Source organism: Schistocerca cancellata, chromosome 11, assembly GCF_023864275.1.
Source record: "Schistocerca cancellata isolate TAMUIC-IGC-003103 chromosome 11, iqSchCanc2.1, whole genome shotgun sequence".
Lineage (NCBI taxonomy): Eukaryota > Metazoa > Arthropoda > Insecta > Orthoptera > Acrididae > Schistocerca > Schistocerca cancellata.
In genome coordinates this window covers 143,187,680-143,208,920 of record NC_064636.1, presented here as the reverse complement: position 1 = coordinate 143,208,920, position 21,241 = coordinate 143,187,680, and the positions used below count along the sequence as shown (strand labels likewise).

Genomic DNA, 21,241 nt, shown 5'->3' with positions numbered 1-21,241 from the left:
GTCTGCTCTGATCACCTACCTACCAAAATTCTGCAAAACTTCGACTGTGGGTTTTGCTCTGTTGTGGCCCATTACCTGTCTGCATGTCAAGAGTTAGCACTGTCTTTCTGTTGGAAGTACAACACAACTTCTTCAAGACTGCACGGAAATCCACTACTTCCGTGTGCACTTTCTTTCACTGCTCAGGCTTGGGCATAAAACTATAATTCTTACTGTGATGAAGGATCAGGACTGCCTTTATGGACTGTGAGGACAATTTTTGCTTTTCACCAACATTGTGTGAATAAATGCGTGCATTTGATATCTTTGTTATAGTAATTATGAAATTTTTTTTCAAATCAGTATTGTCCACTGTCCAAAACAATTTGTAAAATTTTTTGTGGGGCGCATGGGGCTGTTTAGGTTTTTATGTTGGTAACGCCACGCAGCGCTCTGTATGTAAATCGCTGACTGCGCTGTGTGCAGTCTGTGGCTGGTTACACTCATGGTTGGAATATTCGCTTGTGTAGCGTTGGGCAGTTACATGAGAACAGCCCGTAGCGTTGGGCTGTTGGAGGTGAGCCGCCAGCAGTGTTGGATGTGGGGAGAGAGATGCTAGAGCTTTGAGAGGTTACAATTAGCGGACGATATGGACGTGTGACCGTCAGAAAAAGGAAATTTGTAAGACTGGATGTCTATTATGACTTTTGAATACTATTAAGGTAAATACATTGTTTGTTCTCTTTAAAAATCTTTCTTTTGCTAACCATGCCTGTCAGTAGTTACTGCCTTCAGTAGTCAGAATCTTTTATTTAGCTGGCAGTACTGGCGCTCGCTGTATTGCAGTAGTTCTTCTGTAGGATTATTGAAAGTCACATTGCGTTGCGCTAAAATATTACCTGTCAGTTTAGTGATGTTCAGAATAAGTAAAGAGAAAACTGTTTGAGTACGTTGAATTTTACTTAGCCGTTTGAAAATCAAATAACATAAGACTTTTTCCAGCGCTGTCATTCTTTACATACAAAGTGGAAATTTCAGTAGTATTCTAATTACAAACAAGAGTGATTAGAATTCCTAACTTAAAACCAAGGTCAATATTCTGAGCGAGCTATGCGAGATGCAAAAGCATACTGCGGATATTTCACCATACTGTTGAATACTGAAGCTACTGAAAGCATTAATTACAGTCTGTCGTCTCGTAATCTCTCAACTCCTTCTTTATCTGAATGCGAGAAACACGTTTCAGTTTTGGAACTATGATCTGCTACATTGATAACGAGGCGATCAACAATAGAATCCACGAAGTCACTCAGGCGCCGTATTTTCTCGTCTTATTTTATGAGGTGCCGTTCTATATCCCGCCGGCGTTCGGAAGTGGTATGTGAAAAAGTTGCGTGCATTAGTTCCAATACGTCTGTCTGCCAGATTAACAGTCTTGTTATTTCTCAGGCCAAATCCCTTAGCTTGGCTCCCGATCAGTGCTATTGGATTCATACTGTAATGGGACAGTAACAACTGTAAGAATGTTGTATTTTTATGGCGTGCTCGATGTTGTGAAAATGATTGCTCCTCATGTTTCTGCGACACTCATCACTCTTGTTCGTGTGACACTACATCTATAGTATAAAACAATGGACACAGGGCAAATAAAGAGTGTTCGTTTATTTTTATTTTACGCCTAAAAATTAAATTGTTATGTGTTCTTAATTCAAGCAACCTTTATTAACAATCATTCATAAACCTCGATAGTTAAGAATTTATATTTCTAATGAAAACAGGAATTTCGCGCGGAATATGTAATTTGATACAAGAAGAGGAGAATTACTCATAAAAATGATGAATTTTGCAATTACTAGATGTAGGTATTTGAAATTGACCGAAACAAATGACAAAGGCGGGACTCGAACGAACGATCCATGAACTGTACCAGATTATCACTCTACTACACTAACGATTCAAGAAGAATATAATAATTCCAATCCCAAAGAAGGCAGGTGTTGACAGATGTGAAAATTACCGAACTATCAGTTTAATAAGTCACTGCTGCAAAATACTAACACGAATTCTTTACAGAAGAATGGAAAAACTGGTGGAAGCCGACCTCGGGGAAGATCACTTTGGATTCCGTAGAAATGTTGGAACACGTGAGGCAATACTGACCTTACGCTTTATCTTAGAAGAAAGATTAAGGAAAGGCAAACCTAAGTTTCTAGCATTTGCAGACTTAGAGAAAGTTTTTGGCAATCTTGACTGGAATCCTTTCTTTCAAATTCTGAAGGTGGCAGGGGTAAAATACTGGGAGCGAAAGGCTATTTACAATTTGTACAGAAAGCAGATGGCAGTTATAAGAGTCGAGGGAAATGAAAGGGAAGCAGTGGTTGGGAAGGGAGTGAGACATGGTTGTAGCCTATGTCCGATGTTATTCAATCTGTATATTGAGCAAGCAGTAAAGGAAACAAAAGAAAAGTTCGGAGTAGGTATTAAAATTCATGGAGAAGAAATAAAACTTTGAGGTTCGCCGATGAAATTGTAATTCTGTCAGAGACAGCAAAGGACTTGGAAGAGCAGTAGAACGGAATGGGAAGTGTCTTGAAAGGAGGGTATAAGATGAACATCAACAAAAGCAAAACGAGGATAATGGAATGTAGTCGAATTGAGTTGGATGATGCTGACGGAATTAGATTAGGAAATGAGACACTTAAAGTGGTAAAGGAATTTTGCTATTTTGGGAGCAAAATATCTGATGATAGTCGAAGTAGAGAGGACATAAAATGTATACTGGCAATGGCAAGGAAAGCGTTTCTGAAGAAGAGAAATTTGTTAACATCGAGTATTGATTTAGATGTCAGGAAGTCGTTTCTGAAAGTATTTGTATGGAGTGTAGCAATGTATGGAAGTGAAACGTGGGCGATAAATAGCTTATACAAGAAGAGAATAGAAGCTTTCGAAATGTGGTGCTACATAAGAATGCTGAAGATTAGACAGGTAGATCGCATAACTGATGAGGAGGTATTGAATAGAATTGGGGAGAAGAGGAGTTTGTGGCACAACTTGACTAGAAGAAGGGATAGGTTGGTAGGGCATATTCTGAGGCATCATGGGATCACCAATTTAGTATTGGAGGGCAGCGTGGAGGGTAAAAATCGTAGAGGGAGACCAAGAGATGAATACAGTAAGCAAATTCAGAAGGATGTAGGCTGCAGTAGGTACTGGGAGATGAAGAAGCTTGCACAGGATAGACTAGCATGGAGAGCTGCATCAGACCAGTCCTTGTACTGAAAACCACAAAAACAACATGTTTCAGTTACGACGAAGTTGTTTTAAACGAACCAAGGTAGACCATTGCTTTGGGGCGGATGTCTGGTTACCTAAGTTGCTGAATGCGAGAGAGCTTAAAAATTAGTTCCACAGCGTGCAGTTTTTCCCAGTGCGACGGATGAGGTCATATTCGAAACCTGAAAAAATAACACAAGTGCACCCTTAAATATTTGACCTTTAAAGTGTTGCTAAATGGAGTGAATATACCCAAAACAACTTTCGGATGGTGGGCTGAGTTATCCTGTGGCTAAAAGCCGGACTTGCAAGATTCGACAGTCGCCAGGTAACGTAATGTTACAAACAGCTTGCCACATAATAGGGCATTTTTAACAGTGATCTAGGCTGGTATGATCACAAGACCTGCAAACATATGATTTAATTCTCTCTTTCGAGATTGTGAGATAGGATAGCCACCCCCATGACTGTGTCACACATGCTAATTCTCTCTTCTATCTCAGAGAACAGTTTCTGGAATCAAGCCATGTCCATCCTCTCGAAGTTCCGAAATTTTTGTGGATCTCCAGGCCTCACTTCTTTCATTAGCAGTGAATATATTCGAATGCCTTCGTTACTCCCTTTCAGCCACTGGCTTTTAAGCACTCTTAAGGAACGCATAAACCCTGTCCCAGAGTCAAACCCAGCAAAATCTGGCTTTTCGTTCACACCGTCGTTCTCCACTAATCCGAAGATTGACAGTCACTACCAGAGCAACAACTCCTAAGACAAGTGCGTCCTCCATGTGTAGAATGCTGTATAAATGTATATTTAGATATACATATACTTTTGTAACCAAGTGTCATAATATAAGACTAACTGTTGAGTCTGTACTTCTGAACAGTAGTAACCTACATTAGAGACTAACAATTACTTAATAAATAATAATAAGAAAACAACTTCTTATTAAACAGGAACCCTGATCGAATGGCGTTACAATATATCACACTGTTCCACTTGTGTTTCTAGCGGTAGAACGGACGACTTTACAAGAGATCAGACAGTTCTATTTGTGTTTCGCGCGTTACTACCATTTATTGCGCATGTGCGACAGGTACATTACCTCGTGGCTGGTGTAATAGGTCGACGTGAACCAGTCTGTAGTTACAGATATTACACTTGGGGCGCTGGTGCATAGGCATACGGTTTATGCGCATCGTGTAAGTGGGACTTTACAATCCGGTCCTTACGGTGCGCATCCCAGCGTCTGTTCAGTAAGCGGGTTTTGATGTTTGTGTCGCCGAGGCACTTGTGCTGAGTTGTGATCGTTTGGCTGTGGGCTGGGCTGACTGCATTAAGGCCGTTTGCGGTACCAGTTAAATTACCACAGGCCCACTGAACTTTCATAAAGTGCGATCCGAATTAAAGTGTCAGTCGGTCGTGCGTCTCGTAATCCTATCCCATGAGAGATCTAATTTTTATTTTGTAAATTCCTGTCAAGTGGACAGAGAATTTGACGCTTCAAATTGTCATTAGTGTGTGGGTTATCAGTTGGGGTTCACTCAGAAGTCTTCTCACTGTGTGTATTCCGATTTGTATATCTTACTTCTGAAGTATAATGTTGTGCCTATTTCTGTTGTAAGCAGACTGTGCGCCGTTTATGATTTCTCTATTATACTGTCTAATGGCATGTGGGATATGACACTGAATCTGAATACCTTACTATGTCTGTTAGTTAAAGATTGTGGTATGTATCATGATCAAACAAGGTAACAGGTTAAGGACTTGTCAAGTTCCTGCACTCGAGAAAAAGAATTTGGTGTTACACATTTGAGTACTAAATTGTTCCTTTACCGTTTACAAATGTCTGCCTTTGTATTTTGGATTACTCGGTTATTACTGTGTTGTATGTTTCAGGGCAGGGACTACTCAGGAGGACATCGTTATCAAGAGAAACAAAACTGGTGCTTTACAGACCAGAGTGTGGAATGTCAGATCCCTTAATCAGGCATTGTGGTTAGAAAATTTAAAAAGGAAAATGGATAGATTATAGTTAGATATAGTGGGAATTAGTGAAGTTCGGTGGCAGGAGGAACAAGACTTCTGGTAGTGTAAATACAGGGTTATAAATACAAAATGAAACAGGGGTAATGCAGGAGTAGGTTTAGTAATGAATAAAAAAATAGGAAGGCGGATAAGCTACTACAAACAGCATAGTGAACGCATTATTGTGGCCAAGATAGATACGAAGCTTACAGTACTACAAGTTTATATGCCAACGAGCTCCCCAGATGACGAAGAGATTGATGAAATCGATGACGAAATAAAATAATTTATTCAAAGAGTGAAGGCAGACGAAAATTCAATAGTCATGGGGGACTGGAATTCTACAGTAGAAAAAGGAAGACAAGGAAAAGTAGTAGGTGAACAAGGAATGAGGGTAAGGAATGAAGGAGGAAACCGCCTCGTAGAATTTTGCTCAGAGCATAACTTAATCATAGCTAACACTTGGTTTATGAATCATGAAAGAAGATTATATACGTGGAAGAGGCCTGGAGACACTGAAAGGTTTCAGATAGATTATGTAATGGTAAGACAGAGATTTAGGAACCAGGTTTTCAATAGTAAGGCATTTCCAGGGGCTGATATGGACTCTGGCCACAATCTATTGAACTGCAGATTAAAACTGAAAAAACGGCAAAAAGGTGGGAATTTAAGGAGATGGGACCTGGTTAAATTGAAAGAATCAGAGGTGGTAGAGAGTTTCAGAGTATTAGGAACCAATATATTAGAATGAGGGAGAGAACTCTAGTAGAAGAAGGATGGGTAGCATTCAGAGACGAAACAGTGAAGGCAGCAGAGGATCAAGGACGTAAAAACACGAGGGCTAGTAGAAATCCTTGGGTAACAGAACAGATACTGAATTTAGCTGATGAAAGGAGAAAATATAAAAATGCAGTAAATAAAGCAGGCAAAAAGAAATACAACCGTTTCAAAAATGGACGATATGACACTGTGTGAAGAATGTTACAGACCACTCAAAGACCTAAGTCGAAACGAGGCCCAGGGAGTAGACATATCATTAGAATTACTAATAGCCTTGAGAGAGTCAGCCCTGACAAAACTCTACCATCAGGTGTGCAAGATGTATGAGACAGGCGAAATACCCTCAGACTTCAAGAAGGATGTAATAATTGCAATCCCATAAAAGCAGGTGTTGAGAGGTGTGAAAATTACCCAACTATCAGTATAATAAGTCACAGCTGCAATATACTAACACGAATTCGTTACAAACGAATTGAAGTACTGGTAGAAGCCAGCCTCGGGGAAGATCAGTTTGGATTCGGTACAAATGTTGGAGCACAAGAGGCAATACTGACCCCACGACTTATCTTGCAAGATAGATTAAGGACAGGCAAACGTACGTTTCTAGCATTTGTAGACTTAGAGAAAGATTTTTACAATATTGACTGGAATATTCTCTTTTAAATTCTGAAGGCGCAGGGGTATAATAGCGAAAAGCTATTTACAATTAGTATAGAAATCAGGTGGCAGTTATAAGAGTGGAGGGGCATGAAAGGGAAGCAATGGTTGGGAACGAAGTGAGACAGGGTTGTAGGCTATCCCTAATGTTATTCAATGTGTACATTGAGCAAGCAATAAGGGAAACAAAAGAAAAATTTGGAATAGGAATTAAAATCCATGGCGAAGATATAAAAACATTGGGTCTTGCGACTGCACGGTAATTCTATCAGACACAGCAAAGGAGGGGAAGACCAGTTGAGCTGAATGGGCAGTGTCTTGAAAGGAGGACATAATATGAACATCAACAAAAGCATAACGAGGATAATGGAATGTAGTTGAATTAAATCAGGTGACGCTGAGGGAATTAGATTAGGAAATGAGAAACTTAATGAGTTTTGCTATTTGGGGAATGAAGTAACTGATGATGGTTGAAGTAGAGAGGATATAAAAACCAGACCGGCAGTGGCAATGAAAGCGTTTCTGAAGAAGAGAGATTTGTTAGCATCGAGTATAGATTTAAGTGCCAGAAAGTCTTTTCTGAAGGTATTTGTATGGAGTGTAGCCATGTATGGAAGTGAAACTTGGACGATAAATGGTTTACACAAGAAGAGAAGCTTTCGGAATGTGGTGCTACAGAAGAATGCTGAAGATTAGATGGATAGATCACGTAATTAATGAGGAGGTACTGAATAGAGCTGGGGAGAAGAGGAATTTGTGGTACAACTTGACTAGAAGATGGGGTCGGTTGGTAGAACATGTTCTGAGGCATCAACAGATGTTGAATTTAGTACTGGAGGGCAGCGTGGAGGGTAAACATGTTAGAGGGAGACCAAGAGATTAATATACTAAGCAGATTCAGAGGGATGTAAGTTTCAGTAGGTACTTGAAGAAGCTTGCACAGGATGGAGTAGGATGGAGAGCTGCATCAGACCAATCTTTGTACTGAAGACCACAAAAACAACATGTTTCAGTTATGGCGAAGTTGTTTTAAACGAACGATGGTAGACCATTGCTTTGGGGCGGATGTCTGGTTACCTAAGTTGCTGAATCCGAGAGAGCTTAAAAATTAGTTCCACAGCGTGCTTGCCTGTGTGACAACATGTATAATTGTTGGTCCCAATTTTGATCCCTACATCAGCAAACTGTTTCGTTGTGTTCTGGGCCCAAGATTAATTGCTGTTGAATCTTGGCAGCTTGTAGCATGCTCATTTTATGTGTTTTGGCGAGACTTTCACCTTTTAAGCGCATGTTTGTGTTAAATAATAAACTGAGCCATTAACTCACCAGTTTCAACTGAGTGGTTTGTCATGATTTTTGGTACTTAATTGAAACTTGGAATTGTCTCACGGACCGACCATTATAAGGTGTACGTGATGTCAGATTCCCTGAATATTTGTCTTGGCTAAGTTACCTGGAAAACTCAATCAGTATAAGCTCTTATTGCAGCTGTTGCTTGTACAGAGCATCTCCATATTGTTCATTAAGACATTTTGATTTTGTTATTTATGTAACTAGTATATCCTTTGCTATTGGTTACTGTGCTATGAATTTCTTTGACTGCAACCCTGATATGCATTTAATTTCACTTAATGATTCCTTCATTTTTTGACCAATTATTTCATTCAGTCTGAATTTAACTAAATGCCTGTATCGGTATTAAGTTCGAAGCAACCTCTGCTGTTGCTCTGTGAAGCATGTGTAATCTTGCTATATGACCTCAGACTAAAACTACATTTAAGTTTTGTTATGATGTAACACGCTTAATTCTTTAATGATCGATTTCTGTAATTATTCAAGATATCGAGTTTGTTTGATGAATTCGTATTGTGTGCTAGATTGTCTCATTTGTCCACCAGCACCTTACCCACTCAACCGAGTTCCCTGCCGCCTGAAGTATTGTACGCAAGGGATAAACGGAATTAGGTAGCACCATCTTAAACCGACTAGCCTTGTATTCGGGAGGGTGGATGGTCCGCTCTTCATTCACCCACCCTAATTTAGATTTTCGTGGTATTCGTAAATCATCTCAGGTAAATGCTAGGTTTATTCCTACTGTAACGCAAGAGGTAACTAACTACTTATCGCAATCTTGCCATTCTACACTTATAAGCCTGCATAAGTCTATATATGCGAATTACCTTAACTTACTTAAGTTGTAAAAAGTGATCTACTAACAAAATACAACTATTACTAATATTACTACTGCTACTAATACCATTACTATAACAACAACACACAAATGATGAAGTACGCTTACATACCTGGTCAACACATGCATGTCAGTGTGATCATGTGTGTTCTGCTCATAGTGTAAAATGCTCGTGTGGACTTGTTACCTCATTCCTTCCTCAGTTTATCAACAATAAGAGGTACGGTTTTCAGTCCTTCCTTTCCTTCTTCAGATAGTGGTCGACCTTTTGTAGTGCTAAGTAGCATTCCATACAGGTATAACTGCTGTTCCCAAGAGTGTACCTAGTATCTGTGCAAAGGGTCAGTCCCCACTAATTTTGTGGATGGGTAATGTACGGAGAAAACGAAGCACAATTTATTACGACGAGAAACTAAAAAATTATGAAAAACAGATCATCAGGGCCACATTTTTTCCCTCATAATCTGATTACCATATGGGGCCGACCCGCTACCGTGTCAGTTTCTGCCATAGCGACTCTGGTTACTTCTTCAAAGTGGCAACAAACCCAGTACAGGCGCAATAGAATTATTTATATTTTAATCTTGTTCTAAGTTGATAGGAATATTATTAAGTCTGCATGTGATCATTTAATGACTGGGGCCATACTTCCTGACAGACTTCAATGACGCGTGGAAACAGAGATCTGTAAAAACGCAGATAGGCGAAATTAGTTACAGACCAACTAGAGTACTTCAACTCTTTTCAAAAGTCTATGAGAATGTGGCTCGGATAGAATACTGACTCATGTCCAGATTGTATACCAGTCAGGTATCTCTCAGAGTATGCTGACAAAATAGCTCCATATTTAGCAATTATATACAACCACTCGCTCACAGAAAGATCCGTACCTAAAGACTGGAAGATTGCTCAAGTCACACCAATACACAAAAAGGGGAGTAGGATTAATCCGCTGAATTACAGGCCTATATCAATAACGTCGATTTGCAGTAAGGTTTTAGAACATATACTGTATTCGAACTTTATGAAGTACCTCGAAGAAAACGATTTATTGACATATAGTCAGCACTGATTCAGAAAATATCGTTCTTGTGAAACACAACTAGCTCTTTATACTCATGAAGTAATAAGTGCTATCGACAGGGGATGTCAAATTGATTCCATATTTTTAGATTTCCACAAGGCTTTCGACTCCGTTCCTCACAAGTGTCTTCTAACCAAACTGCGTGCCTACGGAGTATCGCCACAGTTGTGCGACTGGATTCGTGATTTCCTGTCAGAAAGTTCACAGTTCGTAGTAATAGACGGAATGTCATCGAGTTAAACAGAAGTAATATCCGGCGTTCCCCAAGGAAGTGTTATAGGCTCTCTATTGTTCCTGACCTATATTGACGACGTAGGAGACAACCTGAGTAGCCGTCTTAGATTGTTTGCAGATGATGCTGTCATTTATCGTCTTGTAACGTCGTCATATGATCAAAACGACTTGCAAAATGATTTATATATCTGTATGGTGCGAAAAGTGGCAATTGACCCTGAATAAAGAAAAGTGTGAAGTTATTCACATGAGTACTAAAAGAAATCAGCTAAATTTCGGTCATGCGATAAGTCACACAAATCTGAGGGCTGTAAATTCAACTAAATACTTAGGGATTACAATTACAAATAACCTAAATTGGAACGATCACATAGATAATATTGTGGGTAGAGCAAACTAAAGACTGCGATTCATTGGCAGAACACTTAGGTGCAACAGGTCTACCAAAGAGACTGCTTACAATACGCTTGTCCGCCCTATTCTGGAGTATTTCTGTGCGGTGTGAGATCCGCATCAAGTGAGACTGATGGATGACATCGAAGAAGTACAAAGAAGGGCAGTTCGTTTTGTATTATCGCGAAATAGGGGAGGTAGTGTCACAGAGATGATACGTGAACTGGAGTAGCAATCATTAAAACAAAGGCGTTTTTCGCTGCGACCGGATCTTCTCAAGAAATTTCAATCACCAGTTTTCTCCTCTCATTGCGAAAACATTCTGTTGGCACCCACCTACATGGGGAGAAATGATCATCACGATAAAATAAGAGAAACCAGGGCTCGCACAGAAAAATTTAGGTGCTCGTTTTACCCGCGTGCCGTTCGAGAGTGGAACGGTGGAAAGACAGCTTGAAGGTGGTTCATTGAACCCTCTGCCAGGCACTTTATTTTGAATAGCAGAGGAATCACATAGATGCAGATGCAGATGTAGAAATTTTGTTAAGACGAAAGCGAGTTAGCTGAACCAGGGATGTGGTTGTGTACAGGTGGGCCGAAGGGAAGTCTTGTTTTAATAGTAGGAAAAGTAATGATTTTACGGAAAAAAATATAGTAATAGTCGGACTGTGCATTACGTGGAAACGAATTATAGCACGCCGGCAGTGGAAGCAGTCTGAGCACGCAGATACTAAGGAAAAGGTAAAGTAGCCAGCAAAGTAACACAGCAGCACTGTCGCATTAAAATACAGAAATGTGTGGAGAGACCACTATTCGTTTCGAAATTATCGACAGAGAAGTCAGGAGACAGAAGGAAAGAGAAAAGGTCCAAGAACTCAAATTTCAGCTGTGTATCGATGAAAACGATATAAGATTATTAAGAAGAAGTGTGGAGACAAGTACGAGAAGGAACTAATAGTTATTACAGAACACGGGTATACGTTACACTAAGAGAGATAGTGTGCGAAATAAAAGAGTTATTTCGTCTGAGAAATAGAGTGAACTACAGCAATGGTGCGGACTTTGATATAAAACTTGAGTGTGTACCGACTTGGTGCTTGAGCGAATGGGAAGTAATAAACGGATTAAGTATTGCACAAATTATTTAATGTCAGGACCAAAACACACGTTCTCAAAAGTGTGACATCAAATAAAGTGACGTCATCCAACTTGAGTGACGGACTGTAAATTTTACGGCAACATGTGTTAACGAAACTGAACTTTTACAGACACCGTGTCATGTAGACGATATTGCTGATATGATAAGAGATGAAAAACATTAAGAGGCGTCCGATGAGGAACGCAGGAGACATGCAAATTGGTTTCCCCATTCTATCCAGTGACTGGGATATGCAGCATCGTGTATGTCACGTACTTGTACAGATAAGGCTGCAGGCGTTCCAATTAGTCGTCGTTTCGAACACCTGCTGTTGTGCACAACGTTGCTGAGTAAACTTTTGGAATCAGCCTGAACACAAATTGAACAATCAACTTTCCTCCACGTTGTTACTTAGTTTAGTAAAAACACTGTGAACCCAGAGCAACTGAATTTCTTCCTGCTGGAAAACAGATGTTAGGTACATTAACACTCTGTAGACGTCTTCCAGCAACTGTCGCCTGTAACGTCCTGGCAGATCAGAACCGTGTGCCGGACCGAGACTCGAACTCGGGACAGTTGCCTTTCTCTGGAAAGTGCTCTGTCAGGAAGTTTCATATTAGGCACACTCTGGTCCGGAGTGAAAACTTTATTGCGGAAGCCTTTCCTGCTTCAGTTGTCATTTAGGTCCGACAAGTATACATCAAAAGCAACATTCGTTCTGGAACCTGTTTGAAAACTATGGAATTCGTGAAATAATAACTATGCAAGTAGCACCATTATTTACATTGTGCTGTAAGAAGCTGTATTTACTATAGATCATAGCTGACGTGAGACAATACAGGTGCTCATCACAAAAGCTGTTGTGGTACAGGTAGAGGAAAAAATGGTTCAAATGGCTCTGAGCACTATGGGACTTAACATCTGTGGTCATCAGTCGCCTAGAACTTAGAACTACTTAAACGTAAATAACCTAAGGACATCACACAACCTCAGTCATCACGAGGCAGAGAAAATCCCTGACCCCGCCGGGAATCGAACCCGGGAACCTGGGAGGTAGAGGAAAATAGTTGGGAAAAGAGAAAAACATCTCGGTCTCCGTTTTCATAGCCTCCGCTTTTAAGTGTGGATAACACTGAGAGCAGGAGACTGTCAAATTGAGGGAAGTTACACGCACAGTATATACCTACCGTACGTTGATGGAGGGAGTACGTGGAGACTCACCAGACACGTCGGCAGCCAGTGCAGTGGTGGCCGGCAGCGAGACTCGCCTCCTGTCGTGGACTGCGCTGCCGCCCCCCACCCACTCTGTCCGCAGTTTTCCTCGAGACCCCCTCCCTCCCCCACTCCTTCCCCCTCCCCCCTCCGCACCGACAACGATAACCCTTGGATAGGTCTGGCGTTCGAAATATTTCTGCCATGTGATCTTAGCCGAAACACTAAGAATTCTTGCTCTTACGCAAAGGCTGTAAGTGAATTCATATCGCGTATTCTGTCGCCCAGTGGCCATTCTGGCACCGTAATGCAAAGTGATACATTCGGTATTTCTGAACTGTTTCACCGCGAAATGCGGTCACTCCTTCCAACCATCGCACGAGGCCCCAAATTGCACAGACTGAGATAAGCGATCGCGGAACAGAGTGGCTGCAACCTCTGACTAGCAGAAAGCCACGTGGGCCACATCAGACGCTGTTCGTTCCCAGCCTCTGCCCACTCCATTCCCCGGCAGCGACGTACTTGCCCACCACGAGGTGTTCATTTCAGTGGCCTTTCCTTCTCCGACATACGCACCCCGGACAGACAATTACTCGCCCTCTGGAGGCGCCTCTCACTCGCCGTCAGCGCTACGTCCAGCCGTGACAGTGGTCCCGGTCCAGCGATGCGCCCTACAATTGATGACCAGATTTGTAGAGCTACGAAACTGAGAAGATCTTGAATGCTACATTTCTCTCGCTGTTCCAAACAGTCCTTGGCCTTTTCTATATTCTTCCTGTTGGATGAGAAGGCGTTCGCGCCTGAAAATGTATAAAGATGTCGATAATCTTTGAGGGGGGGAACCACATGAGGAAGCTGTTTGACACCGAATTTTCGAGATTATTTTGGGGTGGGAAGATTTAATCAGAATTATAAGCAATTTTTATATCACTTCATTCATATTTCGAACAGTTTTTGTGAATTTTATTGAATAATTTCAGCCAAAATTAACAAAGTTAGGCTGTGATGTCCGCTGAAGATTGTGAGTATAGTTCTCCAATTGCGTGCAGTGCAGCCATTCCGATTTTCATCTGAAATCAAAAAGTATTTGATTTTACATTAATATCTTATTTTCTAAGAATATGAAGCTAAATGCAGGTGAAAATAATGAATATAAAATGTCTGCAGGCGTTGGAACAATTTACTTCGATTTTCAGGATAGTTTTTCTCTAATTAAGCAAAGAAAATACCCTTAAAACCATGATATCATCTCACACGGTGGTTCAAATATTTCGTAACTTTATAAATAATCATACTATCAAATTTCATAATGATCGGTTCTCTGCTTTTTGAGCTAGATTGCACGCAAATGTCAAAAAAGTCATTTTGAGATGAACGCTTTTGAAAAATAAATTCTCGGAAACTAGACATTCAAGGAAGTTAACAATAATGTAAAATGCTTTCCGATCAATCTGCGACTCCAGCAGCAAATGGTAACCATTCCTCTTCCTCATATGCTTCGTTTTGCGCTTACAGCTGTTCTTTCCGAGTTTTCTGACCTTCTTTCGATTCCAATCAACTAAGTGTAAAATTCGATGACCCGGTAAAAATGCAACTATTCCGTTACTTGAGATACGTGCGTGAATAATGTACTGATGGAAAGAGAAAACTCTCAAGTTTTACATGGTTCTCGCCAAGTAGCAGTAGTGTGGACCCACTTCAGTTCTAGTAAAGACAACAGAGAGCGTTTTGTGTTCTACGTTTTATGCAGTGCCGGACGGTAATAACTTTTCAGCGTGACTTTCGTACTGGGTATGGTGTGGATCCTGCTACAGCACAGCTACAGCACATTAGACGATGGCACGAACAATTGCGAGGAACAGGTTGTTTCCGTAAAGGCAAATCGCCGGGACATCTGCGAGTGTCTGACACAAACGTCGAACGCATCCGCCACAGTTTCACAAGGAGGCCGCAGAAATCCGTTCGCCGTGCAGGCCGACAGCTCAACATGCCTCCGATGTCCGTCTGGCGTGTGTTGCGTAGACGTTTATACGTGAAACCGTACTTAATTGAGCCACTGCAAGCTCTTCGTGAAGGTGACAAACAACAACGTGTGTTCTGTAATTTCGTTGTCAGCAAGACGGAGGGTGACAGTTTTCTCCCCCCCTAGTGTTAAGTGACGACGCAACATTCTATTTAAAGGAATGGTGGACCGTAATGCTGCGAGAGTATGGGGTACGGAAAAAAGACATGAAGTTGTACAACATGAGAGGGATTCTCGAAATTTTAATGTGCTTTGTGCAGTTAGACGCTAAAAAATGTACGGTCCATTTCGCTTTGTGGAGAACACTATTACAGGAAGCACAAGCCTCGATATGTTTGTGAGCGATCCTATCCCACAGCTGGAGACTGGATTCGAACGAGTTCATTTACCAACAGGATTGGGCACCACCACAATGTCATCTGGAAGTGCGGGAATTTTTAAATCAAAGGATTACTGAACGATCGATCGATCGCAATGGACCAAATGATTCACCCTTATATTATTGGCATCCAGGTCTACGGTCCTGGCTGTATGTGATTATTTCTTATGGGGGTTTATAAAAGACTGTGTTTATTTGCCTCCATTACGAACCAAAATGAGTGAATTGAGACATCGCATGACAGCAGCTGTGGAGGCTGTAACTCAAGACATGCTCGCTGCAGTGAGGAACAGTTTGAATACCGGATTGGCATTTGCCATTCATGTCAAGGAAAGCATATTGAACACCTACGAAAAGGTATGAAAAAGAAAATTTTTCAGTTTCCCGTTAATGAAAAAAGAATATTCATTGTACGAGGGTCACTGAGTAAGTAATGTTCCACATTTTTTTTTTTTTTTTTGAAAACCGTTAATGTACAAAGACAAATGTCCTTCTTGATGCTTCACATTTTATGTTTGTTATGTGCCCGGTGAAGTTTCCAACCGTTCTGGCAGCTGGCAGAGCCGTAGTACAGCGTCAACGTGGCGTCTACATACGACTAACGTTACAAGCAGCGTGCTGTTATTGAATTCTTGTGTGCGGAAAAACGAACTGGGGTGAACATCCATAAAATTTTGCGTACAGTCTATGGCGATGATGCAGTTGATAGGAGTACAGTTGGTCGATGGGTAAAGAAAGTTACAGCCTCAGGAAATTCAGAAACAGAACTCCATGATTAGCCATGCTCGGTACGTCTTGTCACAGCCACTGCGCCAGACATGCTGAGTCGTGCGGAAGCCATTATACGTGCCGACCGGCGCATCACAACTCAACAATTGCCTCGACAGTTGTCGGCCAGCATTGGAAATGCGTCTGCAATGATCGAGACTCACGGATACGCAAAGAGGTGCTCACGATTGGTTGCACGAATGGTCTCAGCGGACCACAAGATTCAAAGAAAAGCCATTTCATCTGAAGTTTTGGGACCGGCGGAGGGACCTTTCTGTCACGGATCGTTACCGGTGACGAAAGATGGGTTCGCCACTTGGCGCCGGAAACAAAAAGGCTGTCGATGGAGTGGCATCATCCTCATTCACTACAAAAGAAGAAATTCATTACAACCCCTTCTGCCGGTAAAGTCATGACGGCAGTATTCTGGGATAGTGATGGCGTCATTCTGGTAGATGTGATGCCAAGGGAGTCAACCATCAATTCAGTGACATACCTGAAGACTCTGAATAAAGAACCGTTTCCGACATGTCCGATCGGACAAGAATCCAGATCTTGGTCCTACACGATAATGCATGCCCTCACATAAGTATGAGTACCCGGGAACACATCGCCAAACTGGGTTGTACATCATTGCGGCATCCTTCCTACCGTCCAGACTTCCCCTCCCCCCCCCCCCCACTTACATCTCTTTGTGCCGCTTGAAGATTCTCTACGGGGAACACTGATGATAACGAAAGGTCCGGTTATGCAATGAAAACATGGCTACACCCGCAGGACAAGAGCTTTTACCAGCAGGGAATAAATGCTCTTCCACAACATTGGGGTGCAGTCAAAGATAGTGATGGAGACTACGTAGAAAAATAGGACATGAACGAGACATGTTCATATATATTGTCACAAAATTCTGAGTCTTAACAATATATACGTTCTGAGGAAAAACTGTGGGGCATTACTTAATGAACCAGCCTCCTATATCTTTGCTAGTTTCAAAACTGTAGACGTGCCAAATCGAATGATTCTTTTTCATACACCCTGTATAATGAAAACGGTGATATAATCTGACGTGAACCTGTATATTAAACATATCATAAAATGTGCAGACAGAGAGTGCCTTTACGTCTTTTTCCTCATGTGAAGCCCCCTTCTTCGCAGTTTGTTTGTTGCTCAGCTGCACTGGTGGGTAATTACTTCTCAGAAAAGAAAAAATAAACCTTGATAGCGACTGCTGGCGGTCGAGGGCACAGGTTCACAAGCGATACGCGGCGTCCGGCCTTCGCTGAGTCGGCGGCTCCCTGCGTCACACCGACAGAGCGCGGTGCACTCGAGAGGCTGTTTCAGTCCGCAGAGCTGCAACATGGCGGGCGAGGCAGGGGCGTAGCAGCTCGTTCATCTTGTACTGAACTCATTTCTTCTTTAACTTCTCCAGCCCCGGATCTATGATTTTTGCGAACTGGAGCCAGAACTTGATAGTGGAGCCCATCCTCCCCCCACCACCTAGACTGTTTGTGATATGTCGTCAAAAATTTAAAAAAACTCAATTATTCAAACATATGTTCATTTTGTACTGCGCGTCTTCCTGAGGAGTTTGATATACAAAATATATATGTCCCAGGATATGTAAAACAAGTTGTTCGGTCTTAAGTCTCCCAAACTGGAGTGCCACGCCTCTTCACACAGCAGTCTTCCATCACACGTGACTGTATTTTGCTCTGTGGAATTCGATCGCGTATATTTTGGAGTGGAAGCCATCAAACGTATATTCAGGGCAGTGGAATTTAAATTGTCCTGTAGTGTCTTTCCTGCTCCTAGTCATTCGGTTTCATATCCTGCCTCCTCCTAAGGAAGAAAAAAAAAAAGACAGTAAGAAACAAGAGACCATCAAAACAATACACATTTGTTCAATCCTTAGGTCCCAGAATATTTTTGTCTCTAATCTTACTACAGATTTCCATGGTGTGCCTTCCTTCCTGTGAATTAATCTACTACCTCATCAAAGTCCGTCAAACGGTCTGCTATATGCAAAATCAGAATGTCGTCTTCTAATACTGTAAAAACAGTTAATACGCTTAGTACTCAAGACTTGTGTGGTTTTTCGACTTCATTATGTCTATTTTTCCACTGTCTGCTAGATAAAATGAACTGGCCTTCCTAATATTGCTGCAATTGTAACACACACCAAATAAGTGAGACTGTTTTCGCACAAATGATCATTTTTATTTAACTCGCTTACGTAAGTAACATGACAGCATAATTCAAGAAGTATCAGTATGAAATGCCTATTAGGCCTACTCCAAGCAGAAAGTTTTATATTAAGAAATAGTATCACGCTTCGTTCATGAGATCTAAAAATAGTACTACCAAATCTTTTATATAAATTTGCAGTCGTCATATTCTTCCACATAATTTGTGTGGTGTCGCCGTTTCCTCTCCTTCCTCGTTCTAACAAGAATCTTTTCATCAAAAATTCTGTAAGTATTCCTTCCATTGTGAAAGCTTATTCATTGGTTAATTTCAGTAACCCTGCCAGCACCACAGGTTCAATTATCGCGGGTTTATTCCCCGTTCAGGCGTCATTACGTATTCGTACGACTCGTTTTCCGCTCTCTACCGAGAACAGACCTTAATGCGACTGCTAACCGGGGAGTGTACAACTGGTAATGTAGCGATCTGGCAAAAATTTTCTGTCAAAATTTCCTTTTATTGGATAAGAGCAGAAATATAATATGTACCCCGTCTTACCAGTTATTTCCACTCTGATAGTCTGAATTTATGGATTTAACTAATAAAATAACGCTGATAATTCGCACTGCCAATCAACCACATAAACAAACTGCAAATAGTATTCACCTGCTCGGGTTTATTCGGCTCAGCTCGTATAGCACCGTCCTTTGTTTTTATTTCTAGACGCGACGGAATTCCCTGGTAGAGATATCACTTAGACTATGTATACATGCGAAAACAACTTATGATTCTTTCAGATACCGCGCGACTGCTCCGGTCGCAGGTTCGAATCCTGCCTCGGGCATGGATGTGTGTGATGTCCTTAGGTTAGTTAGGTTTAAGTAGTTCTAAGTTCCAGGGCACTGATGACCTCAGATGTTAAGTCCCATAGTGGTCAGAGCCATTTGAACCATTTTTTTTTCAGATACCAACTTAGAATGTGTTCAAAAATATCCAGAAAACAACTTAGATGCATTTCAAAATCATATCAATTATTGATTGACAACATGCACTAGATGCTCAGGCGACATGTGAAACAAGGTTTCTTTCTTCAAGAATATGAACTTGGCGTCCTGTGAAATTGCCGCTCTGGGCAGGTACTCCTGTCCGCCCCCTCCTCCCCCCTCCCCCCCGCCCAAATCCGGGCCTGAACTATTCTCGTCGAGCCGTCCTCAGGTGCGTGCAGTGTATGTTGATATTTTCCACGTTAGGTTCAAATGGTTCAAATGGCTGTGAGCACTATGGGACTTAACATCTGAGGTCATCAGTCCCCTAGAACTTAGAACTACTTAAACCTAACTAACCTAAGGACATCACACACATCTATGCCCGAGGCAGGATTCGAACCTGCGACCGTAGCGGTCGCGTGGCTCCAGACTGTTGCGCCTAGAACCGCTCGGCCACCCCGACCGGCTTTCACGTTAGGTCGTTCATAGTCATGTGAATTAATGAGTTTTATGAGGCTATTAACCTTGATTTTTTTCAAACGGCGTTGTCATTGGTAGGGTGTGTGAATCATGTTCTGGTTTTTGTTCTATTCTTGTCCTTCCTTTTGTTCGATGGATCAGAGCTGGCAATCTGAAGGTTATGTCACCTCACGTTATCTTTTGAAGATAACACGGAGAAAACGTGTGTTCTTACTGTCAGTGGCGTGCTGTTGAAAATTCCAATGGCAGGAAGATGAATAACAGCGCTGAATTCTGAACAAGAAGGACCTGTTTATCGTAGGTCGCATGGAGCAACCAAACGTAGCTAGCGACTGAAAAGAAGCGCAAGTCATTTTCATTTCGAAGAAGGTTCATAAGACCGAGGTAAATAATAATACGCCTGTATCGTTGACATCAACCAAGAATTACGGAATATGAACTACGCTCACGGAAGCCTACTGTATAAAAATCAACATGGATTCAATGTATAGAGATCTTGGGACACTCAGCTCGCTGTGTTCTTCCATGAGGCCCACTACGGTGTATACACCGGTGGCCAAGTTTGTGACGTTTTCCTTGACTTCAGGGAAGCATCCGACACAGCTTCACACTGCCGTTAGTGATAAAGCAACATCGACGCTGTTATTGTGGGAGACCAAACACTTCCTATCTCAGACTGCACGAGCGTCTTTATAGCATCTGAAGTGAGCTGCTGAGCATTGTCATGAAGAGGGTCACTGCCCAATGGCAGGGTTCCTCTTCGCTTCTTCTGGACTGCCCCTTAAGGTCGATTTTCTCGAATCGCCTTATTCAATCAGTGAAAAAGGAAATCGGCTGTCGTTCGCTTCCTTCCCTGAGCGCCTGAATCATGGACATCCTGCTTCAAAGATCTTGCATAACTGCCACTCCTTGCTATCACACGTGAGGGTTGTGTTACATGGGCCGCATGAGATCAGGCGGAATCCCTCAGCATAAAGAAGTCGAACTGCGGCACACACTTCTCAGCTGGGGCGTGTCTCTATTGCTTACGCCACCAGTAGCTGCCCATTTTGTGCTCAGAGCTGGAAAGTGCGACGAGGCGCGACCAGAGGCACTGCACAGCACAGCAAAGTTGCCTGGAGTCCATTTGACAGTGAAATCCAACAAATAACCAGCATTTCTCCGGAAATATGCGCAACCACCGTTGTGATCCTAAACAGCAGCGAAAGAAAAAAAGGAAAAATAAAACCAAGTGCAGAAAAATCGTCCAAAGAAATCTTAAAGCGATTTTGTACAAGCTTCAGCTATTACTGCTTACATTGATCAAAATTATGTTTGCTTCTAGATTTACGGCAGTATCAGGCCTAGGATGTATAGTTGCTGTTTCGTCCGTACGTTGGCTGTGAAATGCACTCTCCAACATTTGGTTTTCAACACAGCTTGTAACGCACAAATTGGTGTTACACTTTTGCCAGT

The 21,241-nt window shown here is 41.8% G+C and overlaps 1 protein-coding gene across 2 annotated transcripts in view; it reads right to left on the bottom strand.

The window, feature by feature from the left end:
• Positions 1-13,048, bottom strand: part of LOC126108734 (ankyrin-3-like) — a 111,880-nt gene extending 98,832 nt beyond the window's left edge. The window contains exon 1 of one of the 2 annotated variants that reach the window (XM_049914073.1): positions 12,976-13,048. The gene's annotated coding sequence lies outside the window, so the exon portion shown is untranslated. Of the gene's footprint in view, positions 1-12,941 lie in introns of both variants that reach the window. The other variant, XM_049914072.1, reaches the window with a different exon arrangement.
• Between the last annotated feature and the right edge of the window lie 8,193 nt (positions 13,049-21,241).